Source organism: Bubalus kerabau, chromosome 1 (assembly GCF_029407905.1).
Source record: "Bubalus kerabau isolate K-KA32 ecotype Philippines breed swamp buffalo chromosome 1, PCC_UOA_SB_1v2, whole genome shotgun sequence".
In the NCBI taxonomy this organism is placed as follows: Eukaryota; Metazoa; Chordata; class Mammalia; order Artiodactyla; family Bovidae; genus Bubalus; species Bubalus kerabau.
Window position 1 is genome coordinate 18,293,734 of NC_073624.1, and position 22,267 is coordinate 18,316,000.

Consider the following 22,267-nt stretch of genomic DNA (forward strand, 5'->3'; position numbering starts at 1 on the left):
AGGAATTAAAGAGCCTCTTGGTGAAAGTGAAAGAGGAGAGTGAAAAAGTTGGCTTAAAGCTCAACATTCAGAAAACAAAGATCATGGCATCCAGTCCCATCACTTCATGGGAAACAGATGGGGAAACAGTGGCTGACTTTATTTTTTTTGAGCTCCAAAATCGCTGTAGATGGTGACTGCAGCCATGAAATTAAAAGATGCTTACTCCTTGGAAGAAAAGTTATGACCAACCTAGACAGCATATTAAAAAGCAGAGACATTACTTTGCCAACAAAGGTCCTACTAATCAAGGCTATGGTTTTTCCAGTAATCATGTATGGATACGAGAGTTGGACTATAAAGAAAGCTGAGCACCAAAGAATTGATGCTTTTGAACTGGGGTGTTGGAGAAGACTCTTGAGAGTCCCTTGGACTGCAAGGAGATCCAACCAGTCCATCCTAAAGGAAATCAGTGCTGAGTATTCACTGGAAGGACTGATGCTGAGGTTGAAGCTCTAATACTTTGGCCACATGATGTGAAGAACTGACTCATTTGAAAAGCCCCTGATGCTGAGAAAGATTGAAGGCGAGAGGAGGCGGGGACGACAGAGGATGAGACGGTTGGATGGCATCACCAACTCAGTGAACATGAGTTTGAGTAATCTCTGGGAGTTGGTGATGGACAGGGAGCCCCCTTGTGCTACAGTCAATGGGGTCGCAAAGAGTCGGACATGACGAGCGACTGAACTGAACTAAACCGAACATAACAATCTCTAGGTCTATCCATGTCTCTGCAAATTTCACAACTTTATTCTTTTATAGCTGAGTAATATTCCATTTTATATATGTACAACTTCTTCTCTATCCATTCCTCCTGTGAGGACATTTAGGTTGCTTCTGTGTCCTGGATGTTGTAAATAGTGCTTCAGTGAACATTAGGATGAATGTGTCTTTTTGAATGATGATTCTCTCCAGGTATGTGCCCAGGAGTGGGATTGCTGAGTCATACGATAGTTCTATTTTTAGTTTTTTGAGGAACTTCCAGACTGTTCTCCATAGTAGTTGTGCCAATTTACATACCCATATGTAGGAGGTTTCCCTTTTCTGCACATTCTCTTCAACATTTATTGTTCGTAGATTTTTTTAATGATAGACATTCTGACTGGTGTGAAGTAATACCTGACTGCAGTTTTGCATCTCTCTAGTAATTAGTGATGTTGAACATCTTTTCATGTATTTGTTAGCCATCTGTATGTCTGGAGAAATGTCTGTTTAGGTCTTTTCCCATTTTTCAACTGGGTTGTTTGGTTTGTTGATATTGAGTTGTTCGTGCATTTTGAAGATCAGTTGCTTGTTAGTTGTTTCATTTTAGTTGCAAATATTTTCTCCCATTCTGACAGTTGTCTTTTTGTTCTGTTTATGGTTTCCTTTGCTATGCAAAACCTTTTAAGTTTAATCAGGTCCTATTTGTTTATTTTTGTTTTTATTTTCTTTACTCTAGAAGGTTGGTCAAAAAAGATCTTGTTGCAATTTATGTCAAAGAATCTTCTGCCTATGTTTTCCCCCAAGAGTTTTATAGTCTGACAGAGAATTTAAATAGCCATGATTAAAGTCCTCAAAGAATTAATTAACAAGATGTGTGTCTTGGCAGAAAAACGATAATAAAAACAAGTGAAAATTCTACAGATGAAAAAGTTAACAGCTGAAATTAAGAACTAGAGAATTAGTCTATCAGCACATTAGATCAATATAAAGTAGAAATAGTAAAATGGAAGATGAGAGGATAAATATTCCTCTATATAGAAAAGCTAGTTACATGGTAAGTGCCTGGTTAAACAATACTGTATAACAAAGTTTCCCCCCAAATTTAGCAGCTGAAGGAATTTTTTTTTTTTAATTTTGATCATAATTTCCTGGTCAGTAATTTGGGAAAGAATCAACTTGGCAGTTCTATCTTTGGGGTCTCTCATGTGGTTGCACTTAGATGTTATCTGGGGCTGATATCTCTAAAGGTTTGATTGAACTGTGGTTATGTAAGGAAATTTCCTGAAGTATTTTTTTGGTTGGGGATTAGGAGGGATAAAGGAGCATCCTGTCTGCAACTTAATCCAGAAAGATTTTACATACTCAAGGGTAAATGGGGCAGGAGAGGGACAAAGGAGGAGAGAGAGGGAAAGCTAGAACAAGACAGAGAAAGAGAGAGAAAACTAGAGAGAGAGAGAGGGGACAGAGAAAGAGAGAGAAAACTAGAGAGAGAGAGGGGGGGAGAGAAAATAAAGAAAGAAAGAAGAATTAAAGCAAAATACTAACCTAACATTTGGGGAATCCAGATAAAGTTCAGAGAGAATTCACTCCTAGAAAACCTTCACTAAAGGAAATACTAGTAACATCAAACCCATGAAATGCCTAGGAGAAAACCTAGGTAAAGATGTGCAAAACATCGGAGAGAAATTCAAGACCAAATTGAATGAAGGGATATATTTTGCCAATGATTTGGGACACTCAATGTTGTCAAAATAAATCATTCTCAAATTTATATACAGATTAAAGCTAACCTCAATAAAATTCCCTGATGCTTTTGTGTGTGTGAAACATGACAAGATGATTCAAAGTTTATGTTGTTCAGTCACTCAGTCATGTCTGACTCTTTGCAACCCCATGGACTGCAGCACGCCAGGCTTCCCTATCCATCACCAACTCCCAGCGTTTACCCAAACTCATGTCCATTGAGTCAGTGAGGCCATCCAAATATCTCATCTTCTGTTGTCCCCTTCTCCTCCTGCCTTCAATCTTTCCAAGCATCAGGGTCTTTTCTAATGAGTCAGCTCTTCACATCAGGTGGCAAAGTATCGGAGCTTCAACTCAAAAATGTATACAAAATACAAAAACCAAGAATGACCAAGGCAGTTAGGAAGAACAGCAACAACATAACTTCTTAAAGTTACCCAGACTTACTATGTGTTTTTAGTCACTCAGTCATTTCTGATTCTTTGTGATCCAGTGGACCATAGCCCAGCAAGCTACTCCCTCCATGGGGACTCTCCAGGCAAGAATACTGGAGTGGGTTGCCATGCACTTCTCCAGGGGAATCTTCCCAACCCAGGGATCAAACCCAGGTCTCCTGCCTTACAGACAGATTCTTTACCATCTGAGCCACAATGGAAGGTTCAAGATTTACTATAAAATTACAATAATTAAGAAAATGTGGTACAGGTGGAAGGATAGACAAATGACACAGTAGAAGTACACCATACCATTAAGAAAATTAAAATATAAGACAGAATTAAACACAAAAAATAATAATAAATATTTATTCCAAAAGTCATCATCATGGTAATTTGCACCTTTGTATTTGTAATAGTCAAAACCTGGCAACAAACTCAAATTTCTGCCACTAGTTGAATGGATCAATGCATGGTCATGTGATCATTCAAAGGAATACTCTATAGTAATAAAATTGAATACAATGTTGCCATAAACAACATCAGGAGTGAGAAATTAGACATGAAAGAAAACATTCTGTATGGTTACACATAAAGTTCAAAAACTGGGAAAATATTCTATGGCAGTACAAGTCTTAGGTAAGCGGTCTTCCCTGGAGAGGAGGAGAACACATCTATTGGGAGGCGATAGTGATTCTGTGGTGCTGTGCATGTTCTCTTTGTAGATCTGGATTGGGGAACATGACCCTAGGTATACACTTATTGTTTGTACTTTGTTCTCTATTATTGTCCTTAAATAATAATGTTTCATAAAAATATTATTCATCTAAGCATTTCTTTCCTGACATAGCACTTCTTAGCATTTCTTAGCACTTCTTTCCCCTGAAAAAAAATGAGTAAACAATGAGAATGCTATGGAGCAGGACCTTACGGAGCCTTCTCAGGACAGACCACCCTCATGTCCTGCACCTGCTTCTGTCTGTAGAAAAGCCTTAGCCAAAGAATAAATTTAATCACAGAAATGAAAAATTTTCAGAAACATAGGAAAACAGTCAAATAGGATAAAATAATAATAGTTTAGCCCTAAACAAAGTCAAGGATTTTTAGTTCCTCCTCATGGGCTATAGCTAACATTCTGAGCCATATCCTTTGAGTTGTTTTGCAGATGCTGAAATCCCAACCAGGAGGTAGAAGTAAATTACATGATGACCAGACTAGTGGGGTGCCATTTTCTTCTCTAGGGGATCTTCCCACCCCAGGGATCAAACCTGAGTCTCTTGCATTGCAAGCAGATTCTTTACCATCTGAGTCAACAGGGAAGCCCATAATCTTCTTCATCTTGCACAATTCCAAGAATTGGCCTCAAGGAAATGGGAACAGATCAACACTAGAACTGATGATTAACTGTATTTCAAATAATAAAGGTGACACTGATCAGACCTATTTCAAGATGACTGTCGGGGCTAGCTGTGCTATTCTGTAGGTAGCCTGTCCCCTACCTCCACCTGTGCACTCCTAAAATTCCCATTTAAAAACTCTTGTCCCTGATCAGCAAGGGAGAGCTGGTTCTTTGGTACATTAGTCATCTGTCTCCCCAGACCTGCTGGTTTACTCAACAAAGCTATCTTTAATTTTACCCCACGCTTGTCTCTCAGTATTGGATTCTTGAGTAATGAGCAGTTGAAACCTGAGTTCAATAATTTCACTACATAATATCTTCCTTTTGAAGCCTGTTTTCGCTTATTCTCTGCTCTGGGGAAATTTCACTCCAGGAGCATCCTAAGTATAGTAGCCTTTCCCTGTCTTACCTGAGCAGATCACAGAGGCCATGTTGCCATGGGAACAGTCAGGATCACCCAGGGCAGTCACAGGGCATTTCCACAGGAAGGACTCAGTCCCTGAGCAGTGAAATCGGGCTTTCCAGAGTTGATCACTTCCTTCTGCTCCATTTGGGGTGGAGATGGTGACTCCACAGCCAAGTTGACGACAGACAACATTGGCATTGGCCAGACTCCAGTGGGAGGCACAGAGTGCTCTCCATTGTCCAGAAATATACATCTCCACCTGCCCCATACACTGAGAGGTGTCATTTTTCATAAGCCGGACTTCTGTGTACACTGATAGAAAAAGACAGGATTTCAGCACAATCTGATTTCTTTTTTAGCTTGAACTGAGTGTACACGGAGGTTAAGTCCTGATGTGCATCTCAACTGAACAGACAACCTGAGCAGCTCCACTGTGGTGACAAGTGCCCCCTGGACAGGGCACTTTGGGGCAGGACCAGAGCTCAGGCTCCTCCCCCTTACACCTGAACGCTTCAGCCCAGACCTGGTGATCTGACTCTCTGAATGGCACATGTCCCAGGACAGACACAGCCTTACCACATCCCAGCTCTGCACAGATAACCTGGGCAGTGAGGAGTGTGAAGTTTCCATCCGACACTAGGGTCCAGGCTTCTCCAGAATGCACTTCTACTCACCTTGAGCAGGGTCATCCCCTCAAGCCAGACACACAAAACCTAACAGAAACAAAGAACAATAAACACAGTGAGTGTTCATGAACCTGGCTTGACAATTGGAAACAACATTCACAGGCATGAGATGGAGTGAAAGCTTTTCTTTCCAACAGTGGAATAAGAGGGGACAAGAAGAGAGAATTTGACTATCATTGTCAAACTGCATTTTCATGAGCAAGTTTCTGAAGAGATATCCAGAAGGATTGAAGGATCAGTTCGGAATGGCTGAATCCCGAGAATATATATCGGTTAGGATTGTTAATTCCTATCTGGGGCATGGAAACTACAGTGCCCAAAGAAACCGCACAGTGGTAGTCATTCAAACGTGGGTGCAGAGCTGAAGTGAGAGTGAAAAAGGTCCATGGGGTTCAAGAGCTTACAGGCCTAAGAGCCAGAGAAGTTTAGAAGTTTAGAGGACCATCCTGAGATTTCTGGGGCTAAACTTCTGGCCAGTTTTCTCTCAGAGCCAATATTCAAGTCACTGAGGACAGGGAATATCACACGGGCTGGATCTGAGTGCAGGTATTATAATCTAATTGTGAAAGAAGTTGTCCACAGGTAAGTTTAGAAATGACAAAAGCTCAGAGAGTCATAGGAGAGGGAGGGAATGGCCCTAGCCATATTTCTTAAAAACCTAGGATTTATCAAGACACCTAGGAGAAAGTGAGGTCTCAGTGGGATTATGCAAGACATTTGAGTTAGTTGATTACTTCATACTAGACATGAGATTCTCAACAAATGTGAAAGAGTAATGATAATTTAATGTATTCTAACCTTATCTATATGCTAATTGCATATGCCTTTCCTATTTGGATTTTTGAGATAAGAAGCCAGCAACCTATAAAAAAGGAAAATGAAAGGAAGAGAGCAGACAGCAAACAACCCAATATACTTTCAGTTCAGCCACTCAGTCGTGTCCGACTCTTTGCGACCCCATGAATCGCAGCATGTCAGGCCTCCCTGTCCATCACCAACTCCCAGATTTCACCCAAACTCGTGTACATCGAGTCGGTGATGCCATCCAGCCATCTCATCCTCTGTCGTTCCCTTCTCCTCCTGCCCCCAGTCCCGCCCAGCATCAGGATCTTTTCCAATGAGTCATCAGGGTCTTTTTGCATGAGGTGGCCTAAGTATTGGAGTTTCAGCCTCAGCATCAGTCCTTCCAATGAACATCCAAGACTGGTCTGCTTTATAATGGTCTGGTTGGATCTCCTTGCAGTCCAAGGGACTCACAAGAGTCTTCTCCAGCACCACAGTTCAAAAGCATCAATTTTTCAGCGCTCAGCTTTCTTCACAGTCCAACTCTCACATCCATACACGACCACTGGAAAAACCATAGGCTTGACTAGATGGACTTTTGTTGGCCAAGTAATATCTCTGCTTTTTAATATGCTTTCTAGGTTGGTTACTAGGTTGCTGTCTAGGAAGATTACTTTCCTTCCAAGGAGTTAACATCTTTTAATATATACTTTAGAGATTTCTAAATTGCAAAAGCCTCAATAGGAATGAAACATAAAAAGATTTGGGGGAAAAAAGACTTGTTCAACAAGATTTTAACACTTTTTATCCCCTGTGCTCCTCCCATTTACCACATAACCCTGCTACCCTTTCTGATTTCTCCCAATGCAGAAAAGAAAAAACAAGCTTAAGAGCTACAAATAGATGGCAAGGAGACTCCAAAAGGAAAGAACTTCTGTAGGGAGTGAGGTGGAGTGAGTGGCAGGTTAAATGGGGAGTGGATGGAGTATGAGAGAGAGAGACCAAAAAAAGACTGATGATAATGATTTCATCCTTCAGAGACCATATTTTGGATAGAGAAAAGGTAATCCAATAAGAAAAAAACCAGCACATCATAAAGAACAACTTTTTAAATAATTTTTCTGGTTTCTGAGCGTGTTCATAATTATTTATGTACATGGTGGAATTTGTTCTGGTGAAGGACTCTGATTGCATAAGTTTGTGAACTTGAAGTCTCAAAAAGAATGATGTAACAGAATAAAAATCTACTATAGAGAGCAGGTGGAGAAGGCAATGGCAATCCACTCCGGTGTGCTTGCCTGGACAATCCCAGGGACAGCAGAGCCTGGTAGGCTGCCGTCTATGGGGTCGCACAGAGTCAGAGATGACTGACGTGACTTAGCAGCAGCAGCAGCAGCAGCATAGAGAGCAGGAGAGAACAGAAAAGGCACTGCAGAAATTAAAGAATTGAAGGGTTAGCTTGACCACTCATACAAGAATGAATGATGAGAGAGAGGATGATCTGCTTGCCTTTTATTATTTATCCATTTCCATCTCCCCAGAGAGGCCCAGGTTAAGCCCCCTAATCTATTCTGGCTGGTAGTTTGGTCACAGGCTACACATCCTAGATAAACCATTTTCATTTAACTGGTTGTTGTTGTTGTTGTTGCTCAGCCACTCAGTCGTGTATGACTCTTTGCTACCCCATGGACTGAAGAATGACAGGCTTCCCTGTCCTTCACTATCTCCCTGAGTTTGCTCAAACTCATGTCCATCAAGTCGGTGATACCATCTAATTATCTCATCTTCTGTCGTCCCTTTCTCCACCAGCCTCCAATCTTTCCCAGCATCAGGGTCTTTTCCAGTGAATCCGTTCTTCATATCAGGTGGCCAAAGTATTGGAGCTTCAGCTTCAGCATCAGTCCTTTTAGGGAATATTCAGGGTTGATTTCATTTAGAATTGAGTGGTTTGATCTCCTTGCAGTGCAAGGGACTCTCAAGAGTCTACTCCAACACCACAGTTGAAAAGCATCAGTTTTTCAGTGTTCAGCCTTCTTTATGGTCCAACTCTCACATCCATACATGACTATTGAAAAAAACCATAGCTTTGACTAGATGGACCTTTGTCTCAAAGTAATGTCTCTGTTTTTTAATATACTGTCTAGGTTTGTCAGCTTTTCTTCCAAAGAGCAAGCATCTTTTAATTTCATGATTGCAGTCACTGTCCACAGTGATTTTGGAGCCCAAGAAAAAAAAGTCTGTCACGGTTTCCATTTTTCCCCCATCTGTTTGCCATGAAATGATGGGACAGGATGCCATGATCTTAGTTTTCTGAATGCTGAGTTTCAAGTCAGCTTTTTCACTCTCCTCTTTCACTTTCATCAAGAGGCACTTTAGTTCCTCTTCACTTTCTGCCATTTAGGGTGATGTAATCTGCATATCTGAGGTTGTTGATATTATATTAATTCCATGAGATTAAAGATTTAGAATAACAAAGAGAGAAGTATTTCTTGTATTCTGTTTTATATACCCTGATAAAAGTTACATATTCAAATATGTGCTGGATAATCAATAAAGTCTTCGGACATATTAAGATAGAGACTTCTGAGATATCTTATTTCTTTTTTATTTTCTACTTGATTTTAAAATTTACATAGAAGAATAAGTGTGTGAAAATTCTAAGAAAATTATTAAATAGAAGGCTGAATAGGAAAAGGAGTACATCAAGGCTGTATAATGTCCCCCTGCTTATTTAACTTATATGCAGAGTACATCACGAGATATTCTGGGCTGGAAGAAGCACAAGCTGGACTCAAGATTGCTGGGAGAAATATCAATAACCTCAGATATGCAGATGACACCACCCTTATGGCAGAAAGTGAAGAGGAACTAAAAAGCCTCTTGATGAAAGTGGAAGAGGAGAGTGAAAAAGTTGGCTTAAAGCTCAACATTAAGAAAACTAAGATCATGGCATCTGGTCCCATCACTTCATGGGAAATAGATGGGAAACAGTGGAAACAGTGGCTGACTTTATTTTGGAGGCTCCAAAATCACTGCAGATGGTGATTGCGGCCATGAAATTAAAAGACACTTACTCCTTGGAAGGAAAGTTATGATCAACCTAGATAGTATATTCAAAAGCGGAGCCATTACTTTGCCGGCAAAGGTCCGTCTAGTCAAGCCTATGGTTTTTCCAGTAGTCGTGTATGGATGTGAAAGAAGGACTATGAAGAAAGCTGAGCGCTGAAAAAATTGATGCTTTTGAGCTGTGGTGTTGGAGAAGACTCTTGAGAGTCCCTTGGACTGCAAGAAGATCCAACCAGTCCATTCTGAAGGAGATCAGCCCTGGGATTTCTTTGGAAGGAATGATGCTAAAGCTGAAACTCCAGTACTTTGGCCACCTCATGCGAAGAGTTGATTCATTGGAAAAGACTCTGATGCTGGGAGGGATTGGGGGCAAGAGGAGAAGGGGACGACAGAGGATAAGATGGCTAGATGGCATCTCATGGCTAGATGGCAACTCAATGGACGTGAGTTTGAGTGAATTCCGGGAGTTGGTGATGGACAGGGAGGCCTGGCATGCTTCGATTCATGGGGTCGCAAAGAGTTGGACACAACTGAGTGACTGAACTGAACTGAACTGAACTGAACTGAAATGTATTCAACATTTGTTGACACAACATGACTAAATATGCTAAAATTCTAGAGTGGAGATTATTTCAATGTTAGCCAAGGATCTACAGCTTCTTTTTCACTGGGAATTTGCTGATTCATTGCATAATTTAATGATTCAGAATCTGGGCTTGGGCAAGCAGAGGACTATTGGGACAGGAAGCCAGCATAATTTGGGGGTTACCTGGTGCTGGAGTGACAAAATTAGAGTCTTGAGAGCCTTTCTCACACAGCATGTTTTCTCCTCAAATATCTGCCCATTATATAAGCTGTGAAAGATAGGAGGCTAAAGAACTATATAAAAAGACTTGGAAAGCAGAGTCTTTCTCATTCTCTTGGGTACTGAGCTACCATAGAATCTAAGCTCTGAACTGAACTCTCTGAAAGCCCCTGTCATAGGGACAGAAAAATCAGAGGTGGACTCAGTGCTACCAAAACTGCAACCTACACTTATTACAGCTCAGTTTTAGGTTATATTTAGATGTTTGAGTGATATACACCCCTTCCCCCTATCTGCCTAGCAAATCAAAGGGTAAATCCTTTCAGGTATTAGAAAATGTATCAGGAGTATCTTACTTTTTCATATATAATTTATAGCATTCAATAAAACATGACATGATATTTGACAAGTTAGGATAACATGACAAATGACCAAGGTGAAAAAAAGAGATAAGAGAATGCAGAGACACACATGATAGAAATGCATAAGGATTTTAACTATGATCAGTGTATTTAGGGGAAAGGAGAGAAGGGGAGAATATACAGATAAAAAGATGAAAAAATTAACAAATAATCATAAACAAATAAAAATAGCAATAGAACCATTGCCAACCTAAAATAAAATATCTAGGTTTTAAAAGTGAATGAATACATCAAACACATTTTAGATAGAACTTAGCATATAGTGATTTACAGGAGTCCTAAAGATGAGAGATGAGAAGGAAAATAAAGAGTAGGAGAGGGAGAACAGATACAGAGACCGAGAGGCAGAACTACTTGAAGATGTAATAATAGAGAATTTTTTAATTATAAACTAAAGAGTATGAAAAGCCCCACTCCTAGTAAAGCTGCTGAAAATCAAAAGGAAAAAGGAAAATCTGAAATAATAACAGATTTATTTAATACTAAAGGAAGGGAAAAAAAGGGAGAGAAAAAGGAACATAAAGCATGTGGATCAATTAAAAGCAAATGGCAGATACCAACACATCAATATCAGTAATTGCATTTACAGTGAATGGGTTAAGATAAAACAAAACTGATGCAAATGTTACTTGCAAAATGATCACCTTATATTATGAAAACAAAGAAAGGTTGAAAGTAAAATGATGGAAAAAATGTACTAACTATAAGAAAACTCGAGTAGCTTTATCGATGTCCCAGAAAGGAGACTTTAAGAAAAGATATACTAATTGACAGTAGTGCTGAGAGGGCATCAGAGGGCAGACAGACTGAAACCACAATCACAGAAACTAGCCAACCTGATCACATGGACCACAGCCTTGTCTAACTCAATGAAACTAAGCCATGCCATGTAGGGCCAACCAAGATGGACGGTTATGGTGGAGAGTTCTGACAAAATGTGGTCCACTGGAGAAGGGAATGGCAAACCACTCTAGTATTCTTGCCTTGAAAAACCCCATGAACAGTATGAAAAGGCAAAAAGATAGGACACTGAAAGATGAACTCCCCAGGTCAGTAGGTGCCCAATATGTTACTGGAAATCAGTGGAGAAATAACTCCAGAAAGAATGAAGGTAGGGAGCCAAGGCAAAAACAATACCCAGTTGTGGATGTGACTGGTGATAGAAGCAAGGTCCAACAGTGTAAAGAGCAATATTGCCTAGGAACCTGGAATGTTAGGTCCATGAATGAAGGGAAATTGGAAGTGGTCAAACAAGAGATGGCAAGAGTGAACGTCAACATTCTAGGAATCGGTGAACTAAAATGGACTGGAATAGCTGAATTTAACTCATATGACCATTATATCTACTACTGTGGGCAGGAATTACTTAAAAGAAATGGAGTAACCATCATAGTCAACAAAAGAGTCTGAAATGCAGTTGCTGCTAAGTCGCTTCAGTCGTTTCCAACTCTGTGCGACCCCATAGACGGTAGCCCACCAGGCTTCCCCGTCCCTGGGATTCTCCAGACAAGAACACTGGAGTGGATCGCCATTTCCTTCTCCAATGCATGAAAGTGAGAAGTGAAAGTGAAGTCGTTCAGTCGTGTCTGACTCTTAGCGACCCCATGGACTGTAGCCCTTCAGGCTCCTCCATCCATGGGATATCCATGGGATTTTCCAGGCAAGAGTACTGGAGTGGGGTACCATTGCCTTCTCCGCTGAAATGCAGTACCTGGATGCAATCTCAAAAACAACAGAATGATCTCTCTGTTTGTTTCCAAGGCAAACCATTCAACATCATGGTAATCCAAGTCTATGCCCCAACCAGTAATGCTGAAGAAGCTGAAGTTGAATGGTTCTATGAAGACCTACATGACTTTTTAGAACTAACACCCAAAAAAGATATCTTTTTCATTATAGAGGACTGGAATGCAAAAGTATGAAGCCAAGAAACACCTGGAGTAACAGGCAAATTTGACCTTGGAGTACAGAATGAAGCAGGGCAAAGGCTAATAGAGTTTTGATCATAGCAAACACCCTCTTCCAACAACACAAGAGAAGACTCTACACATGGACATCACCAGATGGCTGACACCAAAATCAGATAGATTATATTCTTAGCAGCCAAAGATGGAAAAGCTCTATAAAGGCAGAAAAACAAGACCAGGAGTTGACTGAGGCTCAGATCATGAACTCTTTATTGCCAAATTCAGACTTAAATTGAAGAAAGTGGGGAAAAACACTAGACCATTCAGGTATGACCTAAATCAAATCCCTCATGACTATACAGTGGAAGTGAGAAATAGATTTAAGGGACTACATCTGATAGACAGAGTGCCTGATGAACTACAGACAGAGGTTCCTGATACTGTACAGGAGACAGGAATCAAGACTATCCCCAAGAAAAAGAAATACAAAAAAGCAAAATGGCTGCCTGAGGAGGCCTTAAAAATAGCTGTAAAAAGAAGGGAAGCAAAAAGCAAAGGAGAAAAGGAAAGATATACCCATGTGAATGCAGAGTTCCAAAGAATAGCAAGGAGAGATAAGAAATCCTTCCTTGGCAATCAGTGCAAAGAAATAGAGGAAAACGACAGAATGGACAAGACTAGAGATCTCTTCAAGAAAATTAGAGATACCAAGGGAATATTTCATGCAAAGATGGGGTCAATAAAAGACAGAAATGGTATGGACCTAACAGAAGCAGAAGATATTAAGAAGAGGTGCAAGAATACACAGAAGAACTGTACAAAAAAGATCTTCATGACCCAGATAATCACGATGGTGTGATCACTTACCTCGAGCCAAACATCCTGGAATGTGAAGTCAAGTGGGCCTTAGGAAGCATCACTATTAACAAAGCTAGTGGAGGTGATGGCATTCTAGTTGACCTATTTCAAATCCTGATGATGCTGTGAAAGTGCTGCACTCAATATGCCAGCAAATTTGGAAAACTCAGCAGTGGCCACAGGACTGGAAAAGGTCACTTTTCATTCCAATCCCAAAGAAAGGCAATGCCAAAGAATGCTCAAACTACCACACAATTGCACTCATCTCACACGCTAGTAAAGTAATGCTCAAAATTCTCCAAGCCAGGCTTCAGCAATACGTGAACCGTGAACTTCCAGATGTTCAGGCTGGTTTTAGAAAAGGCAGAGGAACCAGAGATCAAATTGCCAACATCTGTTGGATCATTGAAAAAGCAAGAGAGTTCCAGGAAAACATCTACTTCTGCTTTATTGACTATGCCAAAGCCTTTGACTGTGTGGATCACAATAAACTGTGGAAAATTCTTCAAGAGATGGGAATACCAGACCACCTAACCTGCCTCTTGAGAAACCTGTATGCAGGTCAGGAAGCAACAGTTAGAACTGGACATGGAACAACAGACTGGTTCCAAATAGGAAAAGGAGTACCTCAAGGCTGTATATTGTCATTCTGCTTACTTAACGTATATACAGAGTACCTCATGAGAAATGCTGGGCTGGATGAAGCACAAGCTGGAATCAAGATTTCTGGGAGACATATCAATAACCTCAGATATGCAGATGACACCACGCTTATGGTAGAAAGTGAAGAAGAACTAAAGAGCCTCTTGATGAAAGTGAAAGAGGAAAGCGAAAAAGTTGGCTTAGAGCTCAACATTCAGGAAACTAAGATCATGGCATCCGGTCCCATCACTTCATGGCATATAGATATGGAAACAGTGGCTGACTTTATTTTGTGGGCTCCAAAATCACGGCAGATGGTGACTGCAGCCATGAAATTAAAAGACGCTTGCTCCTTGGAAGGAAAGTTATAACCAACCTAGACAGCATATTAAAAAGCAGAGACATTACTTTGCCAACAAAGGTCCATCTAGTCAGAAGCTATGGTTTTTCTAGTAGTCATGTGTGGATGTGAGAGTTGGACTGTAAAGAAAGCTAAACAATGGAGAATTGGTGCTTTTGAACTGTGGTGTTGGAGAAGACTCTTGAGAGTCCCTTGGACTGCAAGGAGATCCATCCAGTCCATCCTAAAGGAAATCAGTCCTGAGTGTTCACTGGAAGGACTGATGTTGAAGCTGAAACTCCAATATTTTGGCCACCTGATGTGAAGAGCTGACTCATTTCAAAAGACCCCGATTCTGAGAAAGATTGGGGGCAGAAGGAGAAGGGGATGTCAGAGGATGAGATTGTTGGATGGCATCACTGACTCAATGGACATGAGTTTGGGTAAACTCTGGGAGTTAGTAATGGACAGGGTGGCCTGGCATGCTGCAGTCCATGGGGTCACAAAGAGTCGGACACAACTGAGCAACTGAACTGAACTGAACTGAACACTAATTGAATTAAAGAGGGAATTTTCAAGATTATAATGAGATGCACCCTTAATAAAGATATAGACATCAAAATTCAAGAAAGGTAACAGGACATAGCTTTGAAATATACTTGACAGAATGAAAAGAATAAATAGGCAAAATCACAATCAAAATGGGGGATTTTTACTGTATCTTTTTCAATAGCATACAAACCAGACATACAAAAAACAAAGAATACAGTAGATGTACAAGAAAATAATCAGCACATTTAACTAAGTAACACATAGAGCAATGCACCCAACAATGCAAGAGTTCACATTATTGTAAATGCACTAGGAACATTTATCAAAAATGACCACATAATAGGACAAAATATTTCACTCTTTGAATTCAAACAGAGTATTTACTCTGGACACAGTGGAATAAAATTAAGAATTAAAAAGAAAATATTGTTAGCCATTCCTATTTTGGGAAATTCAGCAACACCGTTCCAAAAAACACCTGAGTCTGGAAATAAATTTAAAATTTACCCAATATTGTGAAATAATGATAATAAAAATACAATAATAATGATAATAAACACAAAATAATGATATTATCATAAATTCTTCTAATGAAACTCAAGTAGTGCCTAAGGGAAATTTATACCTTAGATTTAGAGAAGAGGAAAGACCAAAAGTGAAAAAAATGTAAGCTTCAATTAAGAAACTAGGAGATGAGAAATCCTAAAGAATATAGAATGTTGGGGTTAATTAAAAAAGGAACAATATTGTTACCATCTTTCTAAATTCCATATGTATGTGTTAGTATACTGTATTGGTGTTTTTCTTTCTGGCTTACTTCACTCTGTAAAATAGGCTCCAGTTTCATCCACCTCATTAGAACTGATTCAAATGTATTCTTTTTAATGGCTGAGTAATACTCCATTGTGTATATGTACCACAGCTTTCTTATCCATTCATCTGCTGATGGACATCTAGGATGGTAACAATAACCCTGTGTACGAGACAGCAAAAGAGACACTGATGTATAGAACAGTCTTATGGACTCTGTGAGAGAGGGAGAGGGTGGGAAGATTTGGGAGAATGGCATTGAAACATGTAAAATATCATGTATGAAACGAGTTGCCAGTCCAGGTTCGATGCACGATACTGGATGCTTGGGGCTGGTGCACTGGGACGACCCAGAGGGATGGAATGGGGAGGGAGGAGGGAGGAGGGTTCAGGATGGGGAACACATATATACCTGTGGCGGATTCATTTTGATATGCGGCAAAACTAATACAATTATGTAAAGTTTAAAAATAAAATAAAATTTTAAAAAAAATTAACAAAAAATAAAAAAGGAACAATAATGAATGGAAAAGAAGGTAAGCATAAGATAGAAAACATACATCGAACCTGGACTGGCAACTCATTTCATACATGATATTTACATGTTTCAATGCCATTCTCCCAAATCTTCCCACCCTCTCCCTCTCCCACAGAGTCCAAGGGAGGAGGGAGGAGGGTTCAGGATGGGGAACACATGTATACCTGTGGCGGATTCATTTTGATATTTGGCAAATCTAATACAGTTATGTAAAGTTTAAAAATAAAATAAAATTAAAAAAAAAAATAAAAAAATAAAAAAAATAAATTAAAAAAAAAAAAAAAAGATAGAAAACATAGGAAAAAACCCTTTAAACATGGCTCATTGAAAACTGATGAACACTGATCAATACCAATGAAGAGCAGAGAGTAAAGGAAGTTAACAATACCAAGAATGAAAAGGGACATCACTATAAATCATACAGATTTTTTGGTCATAGTTTTTGTGTTGTTGTTTGTTTGTTTTTGGCTGTGCTGTGGCTTGTGGGATCTTAGTTCTCAGGTCAGGGATTGAACCTGGACCCATGACAGTGAAAGTCCAGAGATTTAACCCCCGGATTGCATAGCTTTATTAATAAAATTTATACATTTAATGTGGATAAGTACACGGAAAGTGTCAATTTCTCCACAGCCTTGCAAACACTTAGGTGTCTTAAAAAAAAAAAAAGTCATTCTGACATGTGTGAGATGATATCTCTTTCTGGTTTGATTTACACTTCCCTGATGATTGACAATGTCAAGCATTTTTCATATACCCGCTGGCCATTTGTATGTCTTCTTTAGAGAAATGTCTATTCAAGCCCATGGCCAATTTTTTGGGTGTGTTCTGATTATCTACTCCTGAAGTTCTTCCTGATAAAGGACTGCTTAGTGATGCCCAACATCCAACCAAAAAATTATTAGAATTTCCAAGAGAGAAATGTAACCTATAACACATTTTTTAAAAACAATCATTTAAAGTAGGTTCAGAAATTACAGAAATGATTGAATTGACTGAAGAGCTCCTTAAACCCCTAATATCAATATGCTTAATGAACAATAAAAATAAACAGGGAGGAAAACTAGGAAAAATAAACAAATGAGACTTCTGAAACTGAAAAATATAGTATTGGAATGAACAGTCATCTGGATTAATTACACAAGAGACTAGACATTGCAGAATAAAAGAACTGGGAAGTAAGACACAGCAGTAGAAGCTAGTTAAAGGGAACCAAAGAGTAAAAAGGCAGAAAAATAAGAATGGAAACTCAATGACACGTGGGATAACATCAAAATGTATAAAATATGTGTATTTGGAGATTCAGAATAAGGGATGTGCAGAAAAATATTAAGATAAGATAAATGACATTTTCGCAAAGTTATTGAAAACTGTAAACCCACTAATCCAAAAAGCTAAACAAATCCCAAACAAGATAATGAAACCATTCTCAGAAAACTTGACAATGTTATTACTGAAATTTATTGGTAAACAAACCAACAAAAATATGTTAAGAGTAGCCAGGGAAGTTTGACATATTATATACAGGGAACAAAAGGAAAAGTATTATTTACTGACATTTTGTTGAAGGCAATAAAAGTCAGATGACAATGTAAGAACATATTTAAAGTATTGGGATTGGGCATTTGTTACACTAAAATTGAATCAGCTATGAAAATACTTTTCAAAACTGAATGAAAATTAAAATGATTTCAGGTAAATGAGAGATGCTAGAATTGGAGGCCACCAGACACACACTACACAAAACTGCCTCAGAAAGTTCTTCAAGCTAAAGGGAGATGACAGCAGATGAAAACATGGATCCTCTCAAAGCTATAGAGACCGTGCTAAATGTTGGTTCTCTATTAGAAGATTTAAGCAAAAATATTGGCAACAAACTATAAGATTCATAATAAATTTATAAATAGAATGTATGACAATGATAGCACCAATGACAGGGACAGGAAAGTGGAAGAAAAGTATAGTGACTGACATTGCGTGTTGTGACATTATATCATTGCAAGGTAAAATGTAATTGAAGATTAATAATTCAACATTGGGCTTTCCCGGTGGTTCAGCGGTGAAGACTCCACCTGACAATGCAGGAGACGTGGGTTCAATCCGTGGTCTAGGAAAATCCCACATACCTCAGAGCCACTAAGCCTGTGCACCAAAACTAGTGAGCCTGCACTCTAGAGCCCAGGGGCCACGACTACTGAAGCTTGTGCACCATAGAGCCTGTGCACTACAGCAAGAGAGGCCACCGCAGTGAGAAACTCATGCCTGCAGCTAGAGAGTAGCCTCTGATCTCCACAACTAGAGAAAAGCCCATGCAGCAATGAAGACCCAGCCAGCAAAAAATAAAAATTACTTAAAAAAATTTTTAATTAAACATTATAATCACCTAAAAATCTGATGCAATTAATAAACCAATACAGTATTTAAATTAAAATGATAAAATATACTCGAAGATTAAAATAAGAACAAAGATATAACATATAGCAGCAGCTGCTGCTGCTACTGCTGCTAAGTCACTTCAGTCATGTCCAACTCTGTGAGACCCCATAGACAGCAGCCCACCAGGCTCCCCGGTCCCTGGAATTCTCAAGGCAAGAACACTGGAGTGGGTTGCCATTTCCTTCTCCAATGCATAAAAGTGAAAAGTGAAAGTGAATTTGCTCAGTCGTGTCCAACTCTTAGCAACCCCATGGACTGCAGCCTACCAGGTTCCTCCGTCCATGGGATTTTCCAGGCAAGAGTACTGGAATGGGTTGCCATTGCCTTCTCGGACAAATAGCAGGCAAGTACACTTAAACCCAATTATATCAATAATTACATTAAATAAATAACTTAAGTACTCCAAATAAAAAACAAGATAATCAGACCAGATAAAATAAGACAAAACAATATACTGTCTACAAACTTCTATGTGTTTAAATATAACATAGAAACATATTAAAGAGGTAAAAATTAAAACCATGCAAACACAATTCAGAGAAAACTCTATATAATATCTAAATTAATATCATACAAAGTCAGAGTATAAGACAAAGAATTCATTCAGAGAAAAAGAAACATTTTATGATAATAAAATACAAAAGAAATTATATAGTATTGAAACTGGTGGGTTAAAAATAAAGTGATGCTTAGAGGAAAATTTAGAACCTTGATGCTTCCTTGATGACTACATTAGAATAAAAATAGAAACAGAAGGAAATGATCCAAGACTCCACAAAAGCAACCACAATCATAACTGAAAAAGAGAAATGAAAACTGAGCATAGAAATCAATTAAGAAGAAAGCAAATACACGATCAAGAAAATCAATACAGTCCATTAGTGATTCTTTTAAAAAGAACATTAACACTGATAATCTTCTAGCAAACCAATTAAGAAAAAGAGGGAACACATTAACAGCACCAGTAACAAAAGGAGGAATATCATTGTAGATCTTCCCAACATGTAAAGATATGAGATATGAACCAGTGTTACTAACTTGAAATTTTTTTGTAAAATGGGCCAAGTCCTTAAAAACACATTACTTGTGAAACACAACTCACCAAAATCTGATACAGAAAAAAGAGAAAAATATGAGTAAACTTATTTGTTAAATAAACAGAATCCATATTATAAAAATTTTCCACTAAAAAAACTGCCAGCTACAAATGCTAGCACTTCCACAGAGCTGAGAAATGACTCCCACAACAGGATAAAGGAAGAGAGGGAGGGAAGGAATGAGGGCAGGAAGGAAGTGTAACACAGAGGCTGTGGTGAATGTACGAACTGACCTGCATCTTTCCAACCCTCCCCTCCTGCAATCCTTGCATCTTTATCCCATCATCATTTTGCACTTCAGTACTGTAGTCCCTGGTGGCTCAGAAGATAATCAAGACTCTGCCTGCAATGCGGGAGACCCAGATTTGATCCCTGGGTGAGAAGATCCCCTGGAGAAGGAAATGGCAACCCACTCCAATAGGGTCACAAAGAGTAGGACAGGACTGAAGGAACTTGGAACGCTTGCACCACAGTCCACAATTTGTGTGTTCCCTCCCAGATCTTCCACCTGAACTCCTTGAAATCTCATTTTTTCAAACAAACTTCTCTACATTCTCCTCTGGTCATTGTTTCCACTCTGCTGCTGCTGCTGCTGCTACTGCTAAGTCACTTTAGTCGTGTCTGACTCTGTGCGACCCCATAGACAGCAGCCAACCAGGCTCCCCCATATCTGGGATTCTCCAGGCAAGAACTCTGGAGTCGGTTGCCATTTCCTTCTCCAATGCATGAAAGTGAAAAGTGAAAATTGAAAGTCAAGTCGCTCAGTCGTGTCTGACTCTTCGCGACCCTATGGACCACAGCCTACCGGACTCCTCCATCCATGGGATTTTCCAGGCAAGAGTACTGGAGTGGGGTGCCATTGCCTTCTCCTGTTTCCACTCTAGATTTCTCCTAAACACGGTACTTCACTTCCAGCAATCCACTACTTAAGCTGGAATTTCTCTTCCATACCTGACTGCTAAGGATGAGCAGAAGAAACTCCGAGTTTTGATTAAGATAATGAAAACACATGCGATTCTAATCTTATTTCTGCTACATCACTACCACTGACTTATCTTCACATCATTAAAATATGTCTGAAAATACAGAAAAAACAGACCAGGAAGAGGAAACTAGTGACAAAAAGAGAAACAGAAGGAACCTGGAACCCTTCATAAAAATGTGAGAGTCTAAGTTAGAGCAATGGTAGTCAGGGTGTACAAACCACAATCAGGGTTTAAATATTAGTTCAGTTCAGTTGCTCAGTCATGTCTGACTCTTTGTGATCCCATGAATCACAGCACGCCAGGCCCCGCTGTCCATCACCAACTCCCGGAGTTCACTCAAACTCATATCCATGGAGTTGGTGATGCCATCCAGCCAACTCAGCCTCTGTCATCCCCTTCTCCTCCTGTCCCCAATCCCTCCCAGCATCAGAGTCTTTTCCAATGAGGCAACTCTTCGCATGAGGTGGCCAAAGTATTGGAGTTTCAGCTTTAGCATCAGTCCTTCCAATGGACACCCAGGACTGAACTCCTTTAGAATGGACTGGTTGGATCTCCTTGCAGTCCAAGGGACTCTCAAGAGTCTTCTCCAACACCACAGTTCAAAAGCATCAATTCTTCAGCGCTCAGCTTTCTTCACAGTCCAACTCTCACATCCATACATGAGCACTGGAAAACCATAGTCTTGACTAGACAGACCTTTGTTAAATATCAGAGCACTTCCAATTCTCTACTTCTAAGTATATCTTAACTGGAATTAATAACAAGACATCAGTTTTCTTAAGATAACATTGGGAGTTCTAATTTCACACAAAGTTTCAACATCACACACTCCATTTTAATTCAGATGCTGATTTATCAAAATATGGTAGACACACCTGTAGTATTTCCACAAATTTATCTTCAGTTGGAACCATGATTATGACATTGTGACAATGAGGAAGGTTACCTGAGATGCCAGAAAACAGGTTTGTTTAAAACAAAAGTTTCTAACTAAAATTCAAATTCACCTTGAAAATAATTATTTTTAATAAGAATGATAAAGAGAAAACATTTTGAAGAGATGAATAGATTTATGACATAAGTGCTGTAGTGGTTTCACAAATGCATACTTATCAAGCAGTTTTGTATGTCAGACATACCTCAATAAAGTACTTTTTAAAAAAGAAAAGAATTGTTTCTTTAAGGGCATCAACTAGAATCATCAAAGATCTGCTGAAGGTGAGATTAGAAAAGATCACTTTTCCAGTGATCTTCCTGTACATAAAGACCCAAGAGCTGATTGGCTGTGGCTGTTAAGGACCTACTGCAGATGTCTTCAGGGCTCCCCTGTCCAACCATCCCATTAGATGGGGTGGTACTATCCTAAGACCAGCCTTCTATCTTAGGGAATTCACTGTGATAACTGACAATATCTTCCTCCAGTCCAATTGTTCTGATGTGATTAATAACCTGGACATCCAATCTGCAATTGTGATAACAACTAGAAGCATCTCTGCCAAACACTGTGAGCACCCATTCACACCCTAGCTTCACTTCTGTCTTTCCTGCATCCACCTTGGCATAGGTCAAACACACTTAGGTAGCACTGAGTACTTCTTAGGAGTCACATCAGGTCC

At 39.4% G+C, this 22,267-nt stretch overlaps 1 pseudogene; it reads right to left on the reverse strand.

The window, feature by feature from the left end:
- Positions 1-22,267, reverse strand: part of LOC129644261 (antigen WC1.1-like) — a 43,138-nt pseudogene that overhangs the window by 14,663 nt on the left and 6,208 nt on the right.